Below are 24,143 nucleotides of genomic sequence, written 5' to 3'. Positions count from 1 at the left end.
GTTTTTAATTCACTTTAATATCTGTCTTTTGATTGCTGTATTCAGGGTAATTATTGCTAAGTTAGCAACAAGCCTTCTATCATTTTAATAATTATTATTTCTGTTTGTTTCTTATGGTCTTGTTTTGATTCCTTGACTCCCTTAAAATCACTTCAACATTTTTCAAGATTCAATCTTATTTATTGATAATGTTTTTGAGTGTATCTTCCTATGAAATTTTCAGAGTGGTTGCTTGGGTGTTAGAGTGTGTGTATGTATATACACATCCACTTAGGTCATTTCTTTCTTCACTTTTAGGTATCACTTTACACACCACTGTCTTGAGGAAGCTTTCTGAAAAAGGAAAACTATGAAAAATCCTACAGCTAGCCTTTTTATGTAATAATAAAAGAACCAATGCTTTTACCCTAACTTAAGGAACAAGTCAAAATGCCTACTTTCACCCCTCATTTCAGGTAGTGCTGGAGGGTCTACACAGTGGCACAAGGTAAGAAAAGAGGAAGGAATACAGATTAAAAGGAATAAATGAAACTGTTCCTATTTCTGCATGGAAAATCCCCCCAAATCAACTGAAAAATGCCTAGAAATTATAAATAGAGTCAGCAAGGTTGTAGATGCATGTAAAAAAAAACCAATTATGTTTTTATGTGTCAGTGATAGAAACTCTAAAAATTGAAGGAACAAAATTTCTCTTATGATAACATGAAAAAGAATAAAATACTTAGAAATAAATTTAACCCAAGATATGGGAGATTTGTGTAACTACAAACTATGAAACATTGCTGAAAGAAATTAAAGGCCTGAGGAAAGAAAAAGTTACACTGTGCATATAATTGGAGGACTTACTATTTTTACCTGGCACCTATCCCAAATCCATCTATATTTTAAAAGCAAAATTTATCAAAATATTAGCTAAATCTTTAAAAGGCTTTTTGAGAAAATAGACACATTTATTCTAAAAAAATTATGTAAATGCAATTATAGTCAAAATAATCCTGAGAAGCAACAAGATTAAAAAACTCCCATATTTCCAAACTTACTACAAACGTACAGTAACCAAAACAATACAGTACTGGCATAAGTGTAGACATATGGATCAATGGAATGTAATTCAGAGTCCAGAAATAAAACATAACATTTATTGTCAATTCATTTTCCACAAGAATGCCAAGACCATTCACTGGAGGAAAAAAAAATAGTCTTTTCAACAAATAGTACAGAGACAACTGGATATTTGCATGCAAAAGAATTAAGTTGAACCATTACCTCACGCCATATGTAAAAATTAACTCAAAATGGATGAAATACCTAAATATAAAAGCAAAAACTATAAAACTTTCATAAGCAAACAGGTGTAAATAATTGCACTTTGGATTGGGCAATACCAGCCAAAGTAAAACCAGACAAATTATACTTCATCTAAATTTTAAAATAGTGTACCTCAAAGGAAAGTGAAAAGAAAACCTATGTAATGTATCTGACAAGAATATCTGCCCCAGAATACACAAAGGACACTTGTGATTAAAAAAAATACAAAGGACACAATTTAAAAACAGGCAAAAGAAAAAAATAGAATAAATAAATAAAAATAAAAATGGGATAAAAGGATTTGTATAGATCTCCCTCAAAGCAGATATTCAGAGGGAATGAACACACCAAACTCCACATCTTTAGCCTTTAGGGAATTGTTAATCAAAACCAAAATGATATACTGCTTCACACAAGTAAGATAGCCGTAATTACAATAGAAACAGACAACAAAAAGTATTGGAGAGAATATGAAGGACTTGGAATCCTTATTCATTATGGGTGGGAATATAAATGGTGCAGTCACTTGAGAAAAACAGTTTGGCAGTTCCTCAAAATGTTTAACATAGAGATACAGTTACATGTGAGCCAGAAATTCAACTCCTAAGTATATACCCCAGAGAACTGAAAAATATATGTTTACATGAAAACATTTACATGAATATTCGTAGCAGCATTATTCATAATAGCTAAAAAGTGGAAACAACCCAAATGTCTATCAAGAGATAAACAAAATGCAGTATTTCTGTACAATGGAATACTATTCAGCCATAATAAGAAATGAAGTACAGTATCAACATGCTATAACATGAATGAGCCTTGAAATGTTACCCTGTGTGAAAAGGAGCCAGATGAGAAAGACCACATATTATATGATTCCAATTACATAAAATGTCCAGAATATGAAAATACATAGAGACCAAAAGTCAATGAGTGATTTCCAAGGAAAAGGAGGACAGAAAATGGGGAGTGACTGCTAAAGGCATGGGGTTTCTTTTGGTGGTGATGACCATACTCTGGGATTAAAGAGGGATGATGGTGGCACAACCTTGTGAATATTGAGAGTATGGTGTGTAAATTGTATCTCAAATTATTTTTTAATTTTTTTTCTTTAATTGATAAATAATAGTTGTATATATTTATGGGGTACACTGTGATGCTTCAATATATATATACATCATGGAACTAACATATCTACCATCTCATTTATTTATCCTTTTGTTTTTAATCAACATATGCTACTTGTGCATACTTGTGGGGTACAATATGACAATTTAATATGTGTATATGACATGTAATAAATAAATAAATAAACAGCTTAAATGAATAATATGCTACTTATTCCTGGTCTCTGTTGTTTTCTATGACAAATACGCCATTATTACAATTGATGTTCTCCTCTGGATTACAGGTTGTTTCTCCCTGACTGCTTTTAAGATGTTTTTGTCCCACAAGCCTCTGAAATTCTCTTCAGTTTCCTTCATTGTTTTTTCTTTCTGCTTCATAGACTGGAAAAAAAATCTCTGTTGACGTCTTATCAATTTCACTGATTCTTTTGCCAGCTTAAAGCTGTAGTTGAACTCTTCTGTTGACTTTTTAATTTCAATCCCAATATGACTATTATTTCTGTATGTCTGCATTTCTTTCTTTTTTACTGATAGCCTCTATTTGGTGAGGCATCATTAGCATACTATATTTTAATGTTTTTAGATAGCATGTAAATGTAAATATTTGTATTATATAAATATATACATATTATATAGAAGTATTTGTTCTAAATATGAATCTTTGAATGTATTTCATAATAACTGATTAAAAGACTTTTTACAGTAAATCCAAAATCCCCCTTGGGGACATTTTTAGGTGGGGGGGTACCGGGGATTGAACTGAGGAGCACCTGACTACTGAGACACATCCCCAGCCCTATTTTGTATTTTATTTAGAGACTGGGTCTCACTGAGTTGCTTAGCACCTCGCCTTTGCCAATGCTGACTTTGAACTCACAATCCTCCTGCTTCAGCCTCCCAAGCCACTGGGATTACAGGCATGCACCACCATGCCCAGCTCCTTAGGGACATTTTTGTCACTTGCTTCTCTTCCTTTATGTGTGGCCTACTTCCTTTGCATATATCACAATTTTTTGTTCAACACTGGAAATATTAGATACTATATCAACTCGTGTATCAGATTCCTTCCCCAAGATTTCTTGTTGTTTTGTTGTTTTCGCTAGTTCATTGTTGTTTTTTCTTGTTGCTGACTGTTTGTTTAACAACTTTTCTGGACTGAATTTATAGATTCTGTATTCCTTGTGATGTGTAACCAATGAGTTCTTTGCCAGTTTTTTGTTTCTTTCTTTGTTTTTACGTTCTTACTCCTATTCTTAGGAATCATACGGGGTCAATGTAATTTAGTGGTCAGAAGGTTTTCTTAAATGCCGTGATTGTAAGTCTTCCACCCTTCTCCAAGGAGATCTGTGTGAGAGGGCAAGTTTCAGGGTAATATTTGCTTTCATGTCCTGCTGGGGCAGGGTCTCATGGTTAGCCAGTGATGACTGGAGACTAATCCTTCCCAGGTCTTCTTATAGATCCCTAGGATACATTAGAGCTTTTCAAAGTTTCTGTGGTAGTCTAGTTACCCAGGAATTGCTTTTAAGTTCCCCATCAGATTCTTGTTGCCCCTACATGATGAAATCAGAGCCTGTCTTAGCACAGCAGAACCTTAGGTAGCTTGCTGCCAGAAGTTTGCTGTTTAGTAGTTTCCTGGAAGTGGGCCCCCCTTTGCTACCCTGGACCCAGCCAAACTGAGCTGAACTGTGAGGCAAATCAAATCTCTATTGCACTCTGAGAATAGAGAATTCCACTTGGAAGCTGTAATTTGCAACAGAATACTGACTGTCTTCTGGGAACTATTTCTCTTAGGGACTTTTGGGACCCCCGCTTGATAGCAGTGGATATGCTTTGAGTCCTGTCCTAAAACAGCTTTTTCTTCTCAGAGGACCTAGTCTCTGGATGACTCCTCTACTCCTGCTTGTAGATCATATTGATGCTGAAGACATTGAAATAGAAATCTCTCTCCCAGCAGTCTCAGGATGCAAGTTCTCAACTGGAAACCTCCATTTGAACATACCTTTGGCAACAAAACCAACATTTCTAGAACTGAATTCACTCTCTTTTTTGCCCTTCTCCTCCAAACAGCTCATTTATCCTCCTGTTTGTTAGATCAATGGCAGGAACACCTATACAAGGTGGTCCAAATAATGTCTCCCACATCCCTATAGCCCATGTCTACAGACAGTCCCAGAGCCAAACAGTTCTCCCCCTGAGTTCTCTCTTGTGCTTTCTCTCCTTTCTATTCCCAGCAGCCCAGATGAGGCCATTTGCCTCTATTTCCCAGGCTGAGGTAGAGACACCCTGGCTCATACTCCTGAGGGATCCTGTGAATAACTCACTCAGAACACCGACCACCCTGAATTCTGACTGCTCTTTGTAGGATCTTTCTCCCTCCCCAGAGCATCATCTCCAGGAAAAATGCAAGTCTCATTTGCCCTCACCCTCTGTGTATGTGTATGTGTCTGTGTCTGTGTGTACACACAAACACACACATGTTGAATAAATTAATATGTGTGGCAGTGATTTGAAGCTGTCACAATGGTCAGGTGAGATTGTATGTTTGGGATATCGGGGGGGGGGGGATGTGATAGTTAATAAAACAATGAGTGATCCTAAATGCACTTTGACGTTAATCAGATAGGTTCTCCTGAGGAATCTGACCACACAGGGGTGAAGGAAGGAGTCATGAGAACTTCACCAAAAGCCTGGCGATCATTCTTCGCTCTGCAGAGTAGCTTTGAGGTTTAGCTGTAATTTAAGGAAAATGTGACTAGGCTGCTCCATCCTCTGGACTCCAAATCCTTGCTACTTGGCTGAAAACCCCTCAAGAATTGACTTCAAGTTTTCTTGAGAGTAGAAATGTATTTCTTCCAGTTACTGGCAGGTCAAAGTGTTTCTTTGCAAGATTTAAAGGTATTTTTGCAGTAACCGTGCCCAGAAAAACAAGATAACCTTGACTACTATTTGAATGTCAAATGATGTCATTTGAAAACGAAAGATTTAAAATGCAAACACCTTTAAAAGGCATCTTGCTTCAAAATCTGGAATTTTCAGATAAAATTTCCCATAACGTGTCCAAAACTTACTTTCTTCAGCTGCCTGAGAATAAGATGTTTATTCATCTCACGGAATTGGGATAAATAATGCCTCCCCACCATCACCAAAGTTCACACCCAGCTTAAGACATAGAACATCACCCTCACCTATGAAGTTGCAGGTGTCCCTCCTCTATAACCAAAAGAACAATATTAAAAGAAATCTGGACAGAAGTTCTAGCCGAGGACAAAGTCCCACTGGCTACTGCTTTCTCCTTGGAATCCAAAAGGACTAGTGTGATATTATGAAGCATATTTTTGGTCTTCATCCAGCCCCAGCACCGACCTCCAGGAAGCAGGGGAGTGGGTGGAGTTGCCCAGTGATGTAATCAATCACGCCTCTGCAGCCTGGAAATACTGCATTTACTTATCTCACTAAAGTGGGATGAAACTCCATAAAAACAGAAAGGACCAGGTCCAGAAGCATGCAGAGAGTGGAACTTGTGGAGGCTTCAAGGAAGGTGAGCGAGAACATGTTCATGTGCTGCGAAGGTGGTCTACTCTAACTTCTGTCTCCACAGAGATGGAAGATCCTGGGCTTGAGACCCTTCCTGACCTCACTTTATGTATCTCTTCATCTGACTGTTTGTATCCTTGTAACCAACTGGTAAACATAAGTCAGTGTTTCCCTGAGTTCTGTGAGCACATCTAGCAAATTAATCCAACCCAATGAGGGAATGTAGAAGCCCCAATTATAGTCCCCTGGTCAGAAGCACAGGTTAATAGCCTAGGGCTTGTGATTGGTGTCTGAAGTAGGGGTAGTGTGTGGGGCATCTTGGGGACTGTTCCCTCAACCCTAGGATCTGAGGCTACTGTCAGGTAAACAGTGTCAGAATTGAATTGGATTAGAGGACATCTGGGTGGCATCTGCTGCAGAATTGCTTGCTGGCTTGCAGATAGAAAGTAATCTTCCCACCTTAGGGAGGTGGGAGCAGGAGACACATAAATATTCTGTGTTGACTGTTGTGGAAAGAGAGCCAGTTTGTCCTCCCTGTGCTACACCTGGATGCTGGCAGGTGGATGTGGATTTGGTCAGTTAGTTGCCATCAGTACCTTGAATCTTGAGAAAGTGACACACATTTAGAGACACTTGAGGAATATTTGAGACACCAAAAGTACCAGTAATAGCATCTGGAAAAATGTTCCCGGGGCTGATCTGGGAGGCTTTTCCTGTTGCTTAACCTCATCTGGTTCCAGTGGGTTCTCCAAGTCTTGTCTGCCAGCCTTCCCATGAATTCTGGGTGTGTCCATATACACATCCAGTACATTCCTCTGCTGTTTGAGCTAGCCAGAATCAGTATCAGTTGCTTGTCACTAAACCTCTGTCCCTGTGCCCTGTCTCAGAGTGGAAAATTCATTGCAACCTGGCAGGTCCTGCTTGACTCACCCCCGAGCTCAACCTTGGACCTGGACCAAGCTCAGAATCAGGACAAGGAAAAAGCTATTGACTAAATGAAGCCTCAGGGTAAAAGAAAAAAGAAAATCTTGGGACTTAGATCTAAGGGATTTGGAAGAAACCTTCCCAGCTCCAGGAACTCTGCCTGTCACAAGAGACGCCATTGTGTCTATTAATTGTGTTCTCTGGCTTGAAACAGGGAGCTCAAGTCACTCATCTTTCTCCTGGGTAATACCGAACAGCTGCTCAGAAGTGAGCACCAGATGAAGTGCCTATAACCCCTTTCTCTAAATGAAATGTAATAAAGATGACTTTCCCTTTCGTAAGCATGGTTAGGAAGCACGCCAGGGGATCCTGTCTTCTCCCTGTGAGGGCAGATTTCTGGCATCTCAGAGGAGGCAAGGCAAGGGCAAATGATCCCTGGGGACAACAGCACCGTCCAGGCAGCTGCCATCCCGCTCCCTTCTCCAGTGGCTGTGAGGTCAGTTGCTGCCGGGCATGAAGCTCTCTGCCCTTCTGTGGAGTCAGGCTGATCCATCCCACCCTGCCAATTAATCCTTCCACAAGCATTCAAAGAGGGTGGTGGCCCAGCTGGAAATCTGCAGTCTAAGGAACAAGGCAGATGCAAGATTACATTTGCCCAACAGATGGTCAAGGCTTCTTTCTGTGTCTGATGCTTGCTTGAGCTCAGAGGGGGAGGAGCACAGTAGGGATGTGAGACGGGGGTCAAAGAAGATCCACAGGCGGTGTCTCTGCAGCAGGGTCCTGAAGTCAGTTTGCCAGTGGGAAATGCGGGGTGGATGATTCAGACTGAAAAATAACTAGAGCAAATGTGTGATGGTCTGGAGGAGAAGTCAGGGTGGTTGGCCAAAAGTTCCGGGTGTCTTGTAGTAAGCCTTCTCTGGATGTGCCAGAAGTGGGTCTTCCTCCTGGCAGGATCTGGAGGACCCAGGGTAAGATTACAGCACCTTCAACATGGGAACCATGGTCCTTCCTGGTGGTTTCTTTCAAGCCAGGTTGAAGGCTTTTACTTCCTTTATTGGGTTAGACTGGAACATATGAAATGCCCAACCACTCTAATCTTATCACTCAGAGAGAATATATGTACACATGCATGGATGGATGGATAAATGGATACATGTGTAAGGATACATTCTCCATATATCCTTCCAGATTCCATGTCTTTATATGTAGAGAGAAATTGTTTTCTATAAAAATAATATTTTTTTTGTTTCACATATTTGTAGCATGTTTTTTTTCCATAGGCTAGACACCTTCTTTGAATCACTTTATGCCCTTTCCATATCGCTTTTAGCAGATGTGCAGTGTTTACTGACACTGCTGTAAGTATGTGCATCAGTTACTTTTGGGCTACCTGCTCTGGGCACAACACAGCATAGGCACTTAGTAAATGTTGGATGAATGAATGGATAAAGGTCTATGTCCAGATAGAAGACATAATGCCTGCTCAGCCCCTTGAAAACATTAAATTAAGTAAAAGAAATCAACCATAAAGGACCACATAGTATAAGATCTCACTTAACTCAAATGTCCAAAATAGGCAAAAACATAGGAGACAAAAAGTAGAGGCCCAGAAATGGGGCCAAGGCTGGGGAAGGGAGTGACCACTAATGCATATGGGGTTTCTTAAAAAGAGATGAAATGTTCTAAAATTGATGACATTAATGTTTTTACAAATCTATGAATATACTAAAAGCTGTTGAATTGTATACTTTAAATAGGTGACTTGTATGGTGTATGCATTATATCTCAATAAGGCTGTTATTCATGAGGAAAAAAGAGGGGGAATTGGTGTGAGAGACAGGCCTGGATCAGCCCCTTACTTCTCCCAGGGACAGTTGTTTTTGTTTCTGTAGTCACAGAGCTCTGGCCTCATTGCCTCATAAACATACACCCAACTGGCCTCAGGTATGCTGTGACCTTCCAGAGAATAGCCATGATTACTGCTCTATTGATACTAAGATAGCTTCTGGGTATTGATCTACTTGGAACTTTCCTACTGGCCCAGAAAGTTGCTCTGTACAAGTCAGCCAGCCCCATTTCTTAGCCCAGGAATCTCAACAACCCCAATCTCCCTGTTATAAACGTCAGAGATGATAAACTGGGGGCAAATATCCTGTAGGAAATGGTGCAAACCCTATCTATGAACCGGGGGAAAGCAAGACCAGGCAGAACCCTGGGGAATTCACCAGGGCCACCCTCCACCCAGGTGCCCTAGGGTGGGAAAGAAGTACAACAGGAGTGAAGATTAGGCTTGGGGCCTTGCTTTTCTGAAATATCCTGTCCTGGTGGCTTCCCTCACCACAGGATACAAACAGCAAAGGAAAGTAGATGATTTTATGATGAGTTAAAGGTGGAGAACAGAAAAGAGGTTTGAATCTTCCTACAAAAAAAGAATGTCACATTGAGCTAATGCAAGGGCCCATGCAAGGATATGGGGGGTAGCATGGGGTTCCAGGAATCCAAGAAGTCTGCTGGCTTGGGAGCCTGTCCATGACACCGCAAACTCTCCAGGTAACACATTTTAGCCATTCATCCTCTCTTTAGATATCACTTACCAGAAGCAATTAGAAAGACAGATTTTCTGCAGGAGATCAAGAATATGTGATAAGGCTTCTCAATTCAAACAGAAATGGCTTAAAACAATCTGATCTTTTCAATTCATCTGGCTTTCCCTACTTGCCATTCTCAAGAGATGGAGATGAGAAAATGTCTTGGGAAACATTTTGGAAACTATGAAGACCTTTGGCATCCTAGGGCCAATGGACCACTGATCACACACCCTGGGTGCTGCAGGGACCTGGAAGTCAAGGAGGGAAACAGCTGAGCAGAAAGAAAAATCTAGGCAAACATAATATGCACCAAGAAGTAGGGACACTCTTCCTTTCCACAAAGAAGAGACCCCTATTATTTATTGGAAAACGCACGATTCTTTTAATTCCTCATTTTAAATAAAACAGATGCAAAGAATTATTTCTCTACTAAAAGTGAGAAAAATTTAAGTATGACAATAAATGAGCATTGACCCTCAACTCCTTAGCTGAGGACAGAGGGATGGGGTGTGGGGGACTTACATGAGGTCTGCTATTCACTTTTGCATCATTTCCCCATACTGGAAACTAAGCCCAGTTTTGTAAGGTGGTCTGACTTTTCAAAGAAACCTGGAAATGTGTACTTTAACTTGCCACTACTCCATTTTCATAAGAAAAGAAAATGTCAATTTCTTCTGAAACTCCATGGGAACCAACAGTGCAAAATGCATTGGTAGCCAAATTTGGTTTCTGATTTTGGATGTCTGCCGTAGGTATTACATTACACTAACTTGATGTGTCTCCATTGGAAGGTTCCACTGTTTCTCAGACAACAAACCAATTTTGCCCCCTGCAATCATGCTCCAAAGACCTGGGAGAGAACACAGGGAGGCCCCCACGTCTCACCTTCCTGAGAACACTCAGAGTCAGCCCAGTCTCTCCCCATCTTTCACCTACTCTGAAGACCCCCACACAAATATATTCTTACTGCTTTTTTTCCTGATGAAATAAAAAATGGATTAACTGATCACATTCTACTTTTTTAGTTTCATGATAGCAAGTAAATAAAAATTCCTCATCCCCCAAAATGCAGGAATGATAAATTTTGTTAAAATACCCTGCCCTTTTAAGTTGGCTACCTGGTTTTCTTAAGATACATCAGTACTAGTTAATGGGAGTTTAGACTTAGTCCCTGAAAACCCCAAGTCTAGGGAATTTTATCATAATAGAAACCAGCTACGGATGTTTGACGAAGACAGGTAAATCCATGACAAACAGATCCTGATGAAATGAAAATTCATCAGAGGGGAATAATTTTTCTGTTTTGTTGTGTTTTTAATCTCCCTGAGAATCCCAGTTAATTGTAGAAGAATTGCTATCACCCTCCAGTCACTCAAACTCTTTCCACCTGGGACAGTTGCAGATGTGCGGAGATCATGAGTGTTGCACCTACTGTGTGTACTATGGACGCCTGCAGGTCTGCAATGTAGTGAGGGAGACTTGGCCAGCACCCTAGGCTTTCACCTATATCCTCCTCCCTTCTCTCCCTTCTTCTCCTAGTTTTCTTTTCTTCTCTCACTGGTGATCCCTATGCCTTGGATCTCTTCAGTCCTTCTGGACAATCATATCTTTCTCTTTTACTCATACCACGTAGAAATCTTTTTAAAATAGAATTGAAGAAATTAGGACAAATGGCAAAGTTGGCCCAATCCATTGCCTCTATCCTTTAGTCTATTCCTACAGAGCAGCCATAATCTACAGTGGCTCCCTCTTTCTCTGATAAAAGCCAAAGTACTTCAAATGACCTTTAGGTATCTAGGATCTGTCTCCATTCCACCTTTCCCCCATTTACATCTGTGGGCTCATTTTCTGCTGTCTCTCCTTCTCCGATGAGCTCAGGCAGCCATATAATCCCTCAAGCAGGCCAAACCCACTGTACCTCAGTGTCTTTGCACTTGCCACACATCACATGAAATTTCATCCCTGCCAAGTCAGCCCTAAGCCTGGCTTCTTCACATTTTTCCAGTCTGCTCAAAAGTCACCTTGTTGAGTCCTTCTCCCTCCAACGCCATCACCTCTGGATCCCCTTAGCCCTATCACTATCAGGAATACCAGATTATCTACTAACTCCTACCTGACTATAACATTCCCGAGAGCAAAGGTTTAGTATCAATGCTTGCCATAAATGCTGAAATTTTTATTATGTTTTTGGGAAACAAAGAGATATGGAGTGGGGCGGGGGGAAGGACATGTACCTGGCATGCCAATACAGACAGAGCCAGACCATGAACACAGAGCTGTTCCCTCTGCCCTGGGCTCCTCTTAGCCCCCTCTGCAAAACTGGTGCAATTATATCTACCTAACTGAGCTCTTGGGATGCTTGTGAGATGCCATCCAAAGAATGGATTCTAAAATGACTTGCAAACGCTGATAGGCTCTGTGGGCTGCTTTCTCAACCTCAGCACAATTAACGTTTGGGGTAGCTCCCTCTTGGCTGTGGAGACTAAGCTGTGCATTGTGGGATACTGAACAGCAGCCCTGATTCAGATCCACTGGGCTTCAGTATCAATCCCTTGAGCTGTGGAAATCAAAAGCATTTATACACACGGCCAAATGTCCCTGGAGCAGGGGCAGAATTGTTCCCCTTGAGGACTACTGCTCTACAAGAATGTGTCAAAATCCACTCTGAGGCTGCTTCAGTCTTATTCACATGAGAATGAATCATCTCACTGCTCCTGGCAGTGCCCAGATGGCTCTGCCTTGCCTCAGATGTCCTTTTCTCCACCCAAAGAGCAATAGAATGTTTTCAGAGTTTATATCTGAATTTCAGAACTTCCCAAATCCCCTTCAGAATCCCCAAAGCACTGGGGAGTCTGTGCCAAGTTTCAGAGAAGGATCTGGTAGGAAGTACCTTGACCAGGTACTTCAGGAATTGCTTCCGTTTGTTGCCAGTCATGTCCACTAGGAAAATCTCCAAGGCATCTAAAGGAATCAGCTATGAATCAGCTATGATCTTCTCTTGGCAGATTGAACAAAGCCAGCTTCAACAAAGCAGGAGCTTTGGGAAAGAAACACACCATGTACCTCCTGGCTTCTGGGACACATCCAAGGGGGCTCTCAGGATTGAATCAGGCTCAAGAGGAGTCACTCAGTCCCAGAGTTAACACACTGTACTCACATGTGCAGAGAGCATTTGGTTGGTTTACATTTTCCTACGACTGCTTGAATTTACATGAAGCCCCATCAGCTGGCGAAGGAAGTTGAGAAACTAAGGAAGGTCACTGTGGCTTTTCAGTAAACTGCATTGCAATTTGTTTCTGGCTTAAATAGTCTGTTTTAATAAACAGCCCATTCCAAAATTAGCTCTCCAATCAGGTTGTAGCTTCATTTCTTCCTCTCCAAATGGAGTCTGGGTCTGAGTTCTAGGGACGAAGGAAGCAGCAGCCATCAATCAGTCCCTGAAATCTGCGCTGATCTGTGGTGAGAAATCCAAGGAACTGCTGGTCCTAGCTGCTCTCACAGCAGGAAAGGAACTATCTACTGCCATTGTAGCTTTCCTGGCCATACCAACAGTCATTATGGGTCTGGGATCTCTGTCTTCCAGACCCTAGATCATGCTAGTCCATACTGTATTTCACATACCCTTACCTGGCAAGTGAGAGCTCACAGACTCTATGTTTGCTTGGCCTGGGCTTCTTGTACTGCATGAGCAGAGACCAGGAGGACAGCTCAGATGTGATCATAGAGACATATGTCAGGTGCTCCCAACTTGTATTGAAGCCAATAGTGAGTCAAGGTGGAGCTTTTCCCAAGAGCTGAAGTATCATTCACTCATGTATTAATTCCACAAATGTTTATCAAATGATCATTCTGTGCCAGACACTAAAGATGAAACAGAAAACAAAACAAAATCCTTAGCCCAATGAAAGCAAAAGATAAGCAAACAAGTAAAATGTATAGTGTTGGAGGGTAATAGATGATATTATGAAAATTATACCCTATTCCTTTTTCTGTGTAGTTGGAGAACTCTCTTTATATCCTGAGTTCTTTCTGTCTGCAATATGACTTGCAATACAATTCTAAGATCAGAGCCTTGGGACGCCTCCATCTTTATATCTAATACTGGTAACTTGGTAATTTAGAAATCCCTTCATTTTTCCTTTGACAAGGCTGTCTTTGCCTTTGCTAGTTACCTTTTTTAAAATTTAGTTTTTTGTAGTTGTCGATGGACAGAATGCCTTTATTTTATTTGTTTATGTGGTACTCAGGATCAAACCCAGTGCCTCACATGTTCTAGGTAAGTGCTCTGCCACTGAGCTACATACAGCCTCAGTCCCACAAGGAACCTTTAAGAAAATATTGATACCTCTCAGAGGATGCAACCATGCACCATAATATGCATCATGGCAAGATCACCTCAAGGTGGATTTCTGTCCCTCAATGTCTCCTCAATAAGTAATCCTACAACCTAGGTGAAGGTCAAGACTACTGCTTCCCTAAGGATTTGAGAAAGTCAAATTTGAGGCTCAACATAGATCAATGATCTGTGTTCTAAAAGTACTGTACTAGTGCTAATATTCCCTGAGATAACATGCTTCAAGTATAGTGGTGGAAGGTAGAAGATAGATGGAGAATGAGATTTAGAAAGGAAATGAAAATATTATTCCTATTACCAACATTCTCAAAAGAGCTTATAAAATCCATTTTCAGTCTTAAAATAATTTCCTTGCTTCTCTCACCTCATGAGTAAGCCCATTTTGGCTATTTTCAGGCTGTTTCCAGAAATTAGTGTTGCATAAAATAAAAGATGTGCAGGAAAAATGGTGAAGTTAGAGGGACATCATTACCCTAGGTACGTGTATGTCTGTACATATGGTGCGACACTCTATGGTGAACAACCAGAGAAATGAAGAGTTGTGCTGCAATTGTGTGCAATGAATCAAAATGCATTCTGCTGTTGTATATACCTAATTAAAATTAGTTAACTAATTTACTTTTTAAAAAGAATAAAAGATTGGCATAGAAAAGAGGTATGTCATGGAGACGACTTGAATACAGGCATGAACAAATGAAGGCAGCACAAGGAAAGAAAGGATCAAGACATAACAAATTGACATAAGATAAAAGCGGCCTATATGGAGAATCATGGAGGGTCTGAGATTTTGCCTTACTTAAAAAATAACAAGTTAGTCTGTCATAAAAAAAATATAAGACTCCTTGTTCAGAGACAAAGAACTTTATTACTCACAGAACAGTCAGCAGCCTGAGCAACAATTCCCTTTGCCCCCAATATCCCAGAGATGATCCAGAGAGGCCCAGATAGATCCTGACCATATAGTGATTTTACATCATGGCTGAGAAACATAAATTTAGAAAACATGAACTTGGACGTTTTATAATAAGTAGTAAGCAAATCTGCCTAAGCTTTGCTCGAGGGGGAGACATTACTTTTAATTTCACTGGACAAGCCTGTCCTTTGCTCTGGAGAGGCACACTATCTTTCAAGGGTGATCGCTATATAAATATTATTGAAAAGACAGTCTGGAAGAAAATCAGCCAGTATCTCTACCTCCAAAACCATGAAAAATACACAGAGAATCATGTTCCAACAGGAGAAGTAGGACTTCAGTCAGTGATTTTGAGGAAATTCAGAAATAGGCCACTGTCATCCCTGAACAAAAAAAGCCTGAACACCATGATTCTGTAGCTAAAAGATGAGCTTGGGCTTTCCCATCTCCAGTATTGCCTCAAGAATAAAAATGAGCCCGACAAAAAACATAGGCTAGATAAGGAGCTCAGCCACTGCACTATTCCTCCCCAAAGGGCACTTCTGTAGGAAGTCATTGGCCCCTGGCTGGCGGCACAGCAAGCAGCTCAATCCATCACTGACAGGCAGCTCTCCAGGCCACCAGCATGCCCTGGCCTCAGGAGTCACATCTCCAGGCACAGAGTAGTAATTAGGTATTTAGATTCAAATCAACATTTAAAACAACCTTGGGGAAGCTTTCAGTACCCTGGGAGAACAAGGGAGCTACTATCCATAAAATCCTATGAACTACAACTGCACAGAGAAAAGTTTGTATATAATTCTGCAGATAGAATGATCTTGACACGAAAATTTAGTCAAATTGCTTTGCTTATGGCTTCCTCTGCTTGTATAAGAATAGTATTGAGTCACTAATTCATTTAATTTAGTTAAGCAAAAAAAAAAAAAAATCAAGCAGTTACTGTGAGTTAGTCTTGGCTAAGAGCTAAGGATACACAGAGAGGTATCCAGATGGTGTAGCCACAGAGAGTGGCCGCCTGTCTCAAAGAGCCCAGAGTTCTCTCAGCTATGAAGCCATGTGAAGGGGCAACCATGGAAGGGGGCAGAAAGGGCCAGAGCTGAGGGAGAGAGCCAAAGCCTGACTCAGACACAGGGGAACAGGCCTCTCTCCCCTGGATGTGGGAAGGATTCACTTCACCCTAGTTTCTTGCCTCCTCTTCTATTTCTGACTGTGCTGTGCCCTTCAAACTTTGGGCTGCAGAAATCTTTAGGGTAAGCTTTACAGAGACATGGGAAATCCAGAATTACACAGTATACTCAGAATGCTAAACAAAGGTTGGGTAAAGTGCTCCAATAAACCTAGGTATGTAATAGGTGAAGAAATTGAGAGAACAATTGCAATGCATTCGTGCATACATACACATACACACACACACACACACACACACACAGAGAGAGAGAGAGAGAGAGAGAGAGAGAGAGAGAGAGAGAAGATGAATTCCATACCTAATAACAACTATTATAAAAAGATCAAAACAAAAAATAACAAGTGTTGGCAAGGATATAGAGAAATTGGAACCCTGTGCAATGCTAGTAGGAATGTAAAATGGTGCAACTTGCTATGGCAAAGAATATTATGTTTTTCAAAAATATTTAAAATAGGTTTACTCACACATTGCTGTTGGAACTGCAAATTGGTACAAACACTGTGGGAAGCAGTATTGAGATTCCTCATTAAACGAGGAATGGAACCACCATTTGACCCAGTTATATTACTCCTTGGTATATATCACTCCTTGTTATATATCACAAGGATTTAAAATCAGCATACACAATGATGTAGCCACATCAATGTTTATAGCAGCACAATTCATATTAGCTAAGCTATGGAACCAACCCAGGTGCCTTTCAATGGATGAATGGATAAAGAAACACAATGGAATATTACTCAACCTTAAAGAACAATGAAATTATGGAATTTGCCTGTAAATGGTTGGATCTGGAGACTATCATGCTAAGTGAAATAACCCAATCCCCACAAAAAACAAAGGTCAAATGTTGTCTCTGATACATGAATACTAATGGCCAACAAGTAGGAGAAGGGAAGAATGAAATTTCAGTGGATTTGACAAAGGGGAATGAAGGGAAGAAGAGAGAAGGAATAGGAAAGACAGTAGAATGGTCAGACATAACTGTACTATGATCATATATGAATACACCACCAGTAAAACTCCACAACATGTACAATCACAAGAATAATATCCTAATTAAAACAATTTATACTTCTTGTATGTATAATATGTCAAAATACACTCTACTGTCATGCATATCTAAAAATAATTTTAAAAAATGAAAAAAAAAAGAATTGTCATATGATCCAGTATTATCCCACTTCTTGTTATACCCAACAGAATTGAAAGGGAGGTCTTGAACAGATATTTGAAAATCAATATTTGCAACAGTGCTATGCATAATACCCAAGTGGTGGGAAAAACCTAACTGCCCATCAACAGATGAATGGATAAGGAAATTTTAGATATAAAATAATGAAGGAGGGGCTGGAGATGTGCCTTAGTGGTAGAACATGTGCTTAGCATGAGCAAGATCCTGGGAAAAATCCCCACCATCACCACAATAATAAATATATGTATGAATAACACAGATTCAGAAAAAGTCAAGGTTTCTGTTATTTGCAACAAAATGGAATATTAGGCAACCTTTAAAAGGAAAAAATATTTGAACTCATGCTATAACTTGGATGGACCTTGAAGATAAAATGCTAAATGAAGTAAGCCAGTCACAAAAAGGCAAATACCTAAAGCAGTCAAACTCATAGAGACAGACTGTAGAACTGGTTGCTGGGGGCTGGGAGCAAGGAGAGTTTAGATGAATGGTGATGGCTGAACAACAATATGAATATACTTAACACTGTCAAACCAGGCACTTAAAAACAGTTACATAGTAAATTTTATGTATATTTTACCACCATTAAAAAGAGGGAGGAAGGACTCGTCAGTGAGATATCAGTTGAAGAATGGATGGCATTTTTCACTTTTTAGCCAGATGTTTTGGCGTCAAATTGACATCGCCAAAATGAAATGATGAAGGATTGGGGAATTGAAGCCAGGACTCCAGAGTCTCAAGTGACCGCCATAATTACTGCATTTCATTTCCTGTGTATAAAGTGAGCTGAGTTCAGGACCAAAAGCAATATTCCAATGGGCTGTGATTAATTGCTCCTCCCATGTTTAAATGGACCTCCACATGGCTTTTGCTATTGTTCTGCACAAGTAATTAGGGAAGTTTCCCGTGCCGAGGTCATTCTTTTGCATGTTCTTGTGGAGGAAAAACAAAGGGCAATTTCTGCTTCGAGTTTATGAGATTTCAGACTTGGAATATTCTAATTCACAGTTCCATAATGAACACGTCGGTTCAGTTGGGAAAAGGGAAAAATAGCCCTGGAGCAGGCTCCTGGCATTTCTTCTCTGATTCATCCACACCACCTCACTTAATTTTCTCAGTGATTCTGTGATGTGTCTATTGTTTTTTTTTTCTTTCTTTATTGATGAATCTCAGAGAAGTTAAATAATTTTCCTTGAGCTGTACAGCTAGAAGAAGAAAAAGTCATGGTTTGCTCTAAGACCAACTCCTTTCATGCTCTTCTGAACTCTGCATAGTGACAAGTAACAGAAACCTTGACTTTTTTCTGAATCTGTATTATTCATGCATATATTTATTCATACATTCATCAAACAATTATTAATTACTTCATATATTTCAGACACAGTGAGAGTCTCCACGGACAGAGACATAAAATGGTCTGGTGCTACTGCTGGTAAATTCAATGATGTTGACTGGGAAATTCAGGTAAGAAATTGTGGTTTTGTGTGATTGCAGAGGTGAGCACAGGTATGAAAGGTCATGCCAAGGTGAGATGTGATACAGACCACCTTACCTATAGGCTAAGAATAAGAAGGGATCAAAGGGTAGAAAAGTGAAAAGCAGGCATTTAATCACAGAAAAGAACCCCAAAATTCCCCCATGGTACTCTCAGAGCAGATGTTGGACAGGAGGGCAGGGCCATCAACAGGGTAAGTAAGGAGCTTGGGTTTTATCCTGAGATGGTCAGTGGGCAGAAACCACTAATATTCTTAAATAAGAAAATGACAGGAGCAAAATTTTCAATTTAGAAAGATCACTCTGATAATTCTATGGAGGGGGAGGGGGAGGTGCTGGCAAATATGGAAGCATTTGTTTCCTAACGCTGCCTTCACAAATGACGTCAGAGTGGCTTAAAACAAAAGAAGTTTGTTCTCTTATAGTTATGGAGGATAGAATTTTGGAATCCCATATTCTTTCAGAAGTTTCTAAGGGAAAAATCTGCCCAGTGCTTTTCTCTTAGTATCTGGTGGTGTTAGTAACCCTTGGCATTCCCTTGCTATAGGCTCAAGGCTCAGTGTCTGCCTTCAAGATCACTTTTCTTCATGTACAGACAGCAGTCATCAGACTTAGGCCCACCCTACTCCCACCTTACCTCATGGTAACTTAATTACACCTGCAGAGGCCTTGTTCCTAATAAGGTCACACATGCAGGTACCAGGGGTTAGGACTTGGACACATCTTTTTGAGAGACATAATACAATTAGAAGATATTGGCAACTGACTAATAGCACAGATCGGGAAAAAAGGAATTTATGGGGAAGGAGACCCAGCAGAACACAGTGATGGGAGGGGAGGCTGGACAACAGGGCTCCCATGTCCAGCTCAGGAATGTGAGGCCATAGGGAAAAAACTTTTTTGGATAGGAAACAGTGAGTGGTAGTGGGATACAATAACATTACAAAGCCCATCTTTTAAACTAGAAGAGAAAGTGTTGGCATTAATGTCTATCCTACTTTTAAAAAAGTCAAATCTATTGTCTATAATCAAAATGCCAATTTTTGGTTTTGACACTAAAAAAAAATCATCCAAATCTGGCTCATCTTTCTCTCCAGCTTCATTACACACACCCCTGCTTTTCCCTGTGGTACATGCACACACATACACACACACACACACACACACACACACACACACGTGCAGTGGGCAGTAACTGGCTCCATTTGTATGACTTTCTATAAAGCAGGTACCAGACACCCTGTACTTCTTGAGATGGGCCGGGTCTCATCCCTGCTGGTCCACCTGCAGAGAACACAGCAAGGTTGTGTTGTGAGAGAAAGCTTGGTGCTGCCCCTGCCCAAGGTGTGCCCATGCCTGTCAGTCTCTGATCTGCTTCCCTTCCTCTGCCTACATGTCATCCCCAGGGAAAACAGAATGAATACAGACTCTCAACTTACATAATGTGCTGAGTCTAATCTGCACAGAGGATGACACTGCATTTAATTACTCATGTCTGCTCCACCACTAAAAAGTAAGCACAGAAGGTGACACCAATTTCCAAAGCCTCACAAGGCCTATCACAGAATACAGGTGCTCAAGATATATTTGCTGGTAAAAGCACACCCTATGGATTCTTCAAGGGAAGTTTTTGGAGTTTACTGCTATGATAAAGTGTTCAGGCTTTGAAATCAGACAGACTTGCATTTGAATTCTGGTTCTGCTGGCAGCTCTGTTAACTTAGGGAAAATTTTATATTATCTAAGGCTCATGTTCTTTGTTGAGAAAAGGGATCACCACATTGGGGCTGCCATGATGATGCACTAGAGTCAGATGGGGAAAGCATCCAGCACACGAGGGTCTCAGACAAGATTAATTATCATGGTTAGTCTTTGGAAGCCACCCTGTCTTTCTTGTAGACCATTCTGCTCCTCCTCAGAACAGACCAAGAGGATTTATGAATCTGAACAGCCCTAACCCCTCCCACCATTCTTTTACCCCGAGGTAACCACAAAATCATGATGTAATTGAGAGGAACATGCGTGGTTCACACTGGTTCCTTATAATTTGGATGCTGAGCAGTCATAAGACATTGGAATGTCATCAAGAACCTCTATTTCTAGTAGAAACCTCCAGGAAGGACATACAGCCAAAAATATTCTAAGAGAATATGTGTAGTTTTTGAACAATGTGCTTTACAGTTTGCAGATGGGAGGGAGCTTAATGCTGTGGAATAAGCCTGAGTTTTGTCCTCACTACTGAGTGCTGGCTCCATCTCAGATGACAGGTTGTGTAGTCTACGACAAATTACCTCTCCCACCTGCACCCTACACTCTCATGGGGGATGTTGTGAGAATTGAAAATAGAATCTCTAAGACGACCAACCCAGTGTGTGACTCACAGTGACTATTCAGAAAACAGTACTGTGGTGTTCTCCTGCCATTACTAAGATGGTGGCAAGGATGAGGAGAGGCATTGGAGGACCTTGATGATAAATCATCTCTCTTAACCTCAGCCTTCCTCTCTGATTCCGGGGTGAGTTCTATAGCCCAGGAGAACCTCACCCTATTGGGGAAGTGGTGCCTCCTTAGAAACAAGAGATGACTGTCCTGGACCCCAGCAGAACACCCTCCTTTTCAGCAGCCCTGGTCCCCAACCAAACTGAGGCTGCCAAATACAAAGGGAGAGTCATCTTGGAGGAAGTGGAGGAAAGAGCAGGAGGCCAGAATCAAACTCATAAAGGACCTAGAGAGCCAACCAATGAATGTCAAGGGGAAAAGACTTTTGAGGCTTGAGGCGAAGGAAAGTTTAGGGAAAGGGAGAGAAAGTCACCCCAACCAAAGAATGATTACTTCATATATTTTTGTTGGGGGCCATTTTTAAAAGTGTGTGCAGGACCCTACAAAATACAATGTGCTGCTCAATGGAGATACACTCTTAAGAGAATTGAGAGGTCCCTATTTTAATTCAAATGGGAATTATAATCTGCCTTGGAAGATTTTTTTTTTAACCTTGATGTCATGAACTGAAGGCTAGGGACATGGCCTCTAATCCTGCCTTAAGATTCTGTAATCAAATGACCCTTTCTTCTTACTGAACCTAGCTCCCTTCTCTGTTCAGAGCGGGCTGGAGAACTCCACCTCTTCGTTCCTTCTAGTTGACATTTTGTAACATTCAGTTTCAGATTCCCATCCTCCTTTTCGTCTCCATTCTCATATTTTTTAAGAAGTGTGGGAACTAAAACATAGAAAGAAAAAACACAAACATTTTGCATTAACTTTCTATTTCATTTCCTCGACACTTAAATATGCATTGCAAAATCTCCAAGGAAGCATATTAAAAATACTTATCCCTGGAACTCTCCTTTGAGATGGGACCCAGGAACATCTGTAAATTTAACAAGCTCTGTAGGTGACTTTTTATGATCACACAATAATTAGCCTAAGCTGCCCGAAAATATAACCTCATAAAGCAGCTGCTGAAATTGAATGTGATTCAACCCTTAAAAGGCATGTCTTTAAGCCAAGGTCTCTGCTAGGGAATTGAAGCCAAGAATTAGAGAGAAGTACAGTGATGCACACCAGCCTTCACCAGCTGGGTCTGTGGATGTTTGTGAAGCCCAGAGGCAAAGATGAGTGCCTGGGCTGCAGGCCCACAGGGTGTGTCCTGTGATCTAAGGACTTAGACAGCTCTCCTCTCATTGGACATGTCCATATGGCCTCCTCATCTACCTTACAGACCACTGTCTTGGTTTCAGGCTATAGGGAGTATGTGTTGGGGTAGTTCCATTAGAGTGAGTGGTTATACAAGAGTGAGCCTGCCCGCTTCCTGTACTCTGGATTCCTTTCTTACCATATGATCGCCACTGTAATGGCATCACCATGAGGTTCTCTCCAGAGCAGAGCTGATCTTGGCACCATATGCCCTTGAATCTTTAGAACTGTGAGTTAAATAGAACTCCTTTCTCTATAAAGTATGCAGCCTCAACTCTTTCATCATCATAACAGAAAATAGACTAAAACATGGTTCTACTTACTGAATTTGCAACTGGAGTCATGATGTTTGGCTTTGACTCCACAAGAGAGAGGACAGAGTGGTGACCTCAATAGGTTCAGTCAGCCTCCTCCATCCCTTGAGACTTCTGGACTCACCTACCCATCCTCCAGCAGAGAATTCTACTTCTTCAAGGTAGTTTCTGGTGCCTTCAATAACAGACATCACACAGATGTTGCCAGTTAAGAAAAAAAAAAAAGCATTTTTCTGGCTTGTGCTTAATTAGTAGCAGGGAAATTTTCTACTAAAAGCAAAAATAATGGAGTATGATAACAGTTTAATGAGCAGTAGCACCAAGTTGTATTTAAATCAGTAGCACTAAGTTGTATTAGTCCTCAAATGGTCCCTGAATCCAAGTTTTTAATTTTTTTTCCAGAACTAGAGATTGAACTCAGGGCCTTGCACATACTGGGTAAGTGCTCTACCACTGAGCCACATTCAAGAACCCTAAATCCAAGTTTTTAAAGAATTTCTATGGGCTAGTCATTCTTTCTCTTCTCTCCACATCTCTCTCAGGTGGGCTTTTGTGCATACCTCCTTCCCCCAACCTCCAGTTTATTCCCACTCCCTTCCTGCACTTGCACAATCTCTATAACCTATTCAAAAGGACCCTTTAATTTTGGAATAGTTTTAGATTAACAAAAATGTCACGAAGATAGTTCAGGGAGTCCCCATGTGCCAGACGTCCAGTTTACCCTATTGGTTTCGTGTGCGTCTGTTCCATTTGTCATGATGAACAATTTTGTCAGGAGTGAAAAACTACTGACTTGACGTGTTACTATCAGCTAAAGTCCATACTTTCATCATACTTTCTCAGTTCTTACTAATGTCCTTTTTCTCTGCCAGATGCCATCCTGGATACCATATGGCATTTAGTCACTTTCTCAGACTGTCCTTGTTAGGATAATCTTGTTTGAATGACCGTGACATATTTTACTTCATCTCGTTTTCTTTCGTTTTGGGAGCATGGAGGTACTGGAGATTGAACCCAGGGGTACTTTATCCCTGAACTACACCAGCCCTTTTTTATTTCTTTTTTTTTTTTTTTCATTTTTAGATAGGGTCTTTCTAAGTTACTGAGGCTGGTCTCACACTTGCTATCCTCTTTCCTCAGCCTCCTGAGTCACTAGGATTACATGTAGGTGCCATGGCATCTGGCTAAATGACCTTGACGGTTTGAGGAGGCAGTTATTTTATAGAGTACTCATCAGGTGGGCTTTTTCCGGGACTTGCATCATTAGATTGAGGTTGTGGAGTTTTGAGAGGAAAGCTACTAAGGTAAAGTGCCATTTCTGTCATGTCTTATTACAGGGACCTGCTATCAACCTACCCCTGTTTGCCTGGCTCACCTTGCTGAGGTATTTGTCAGTGTTCTACTATGAAGTTACTCTTTTCCCCCATTTCTGATAGTGGACTCTTTGGAAGTCTATCACTATATGCAGCCCACACCAGAGGGCAGAGGATTTGGGATCTGCCTCTGGTTTAGTC

This window comes from Urocitellus parryii, chromosome 5, assembly GCF_045843805.1.
Source record: "Urocitellus parryii isolate mUroPar1 chromosome 5, mUroPar1.hap1, whole genome shotgun sequence".
NCBI lineage: Eukaryota > Metazoa > Chordata > Mammalia > Rodentia > Sciuridae > Urocitellus > Urocitellus parryii.
This window is presented reverse-complemented; position numbering follows the sequence as displayed.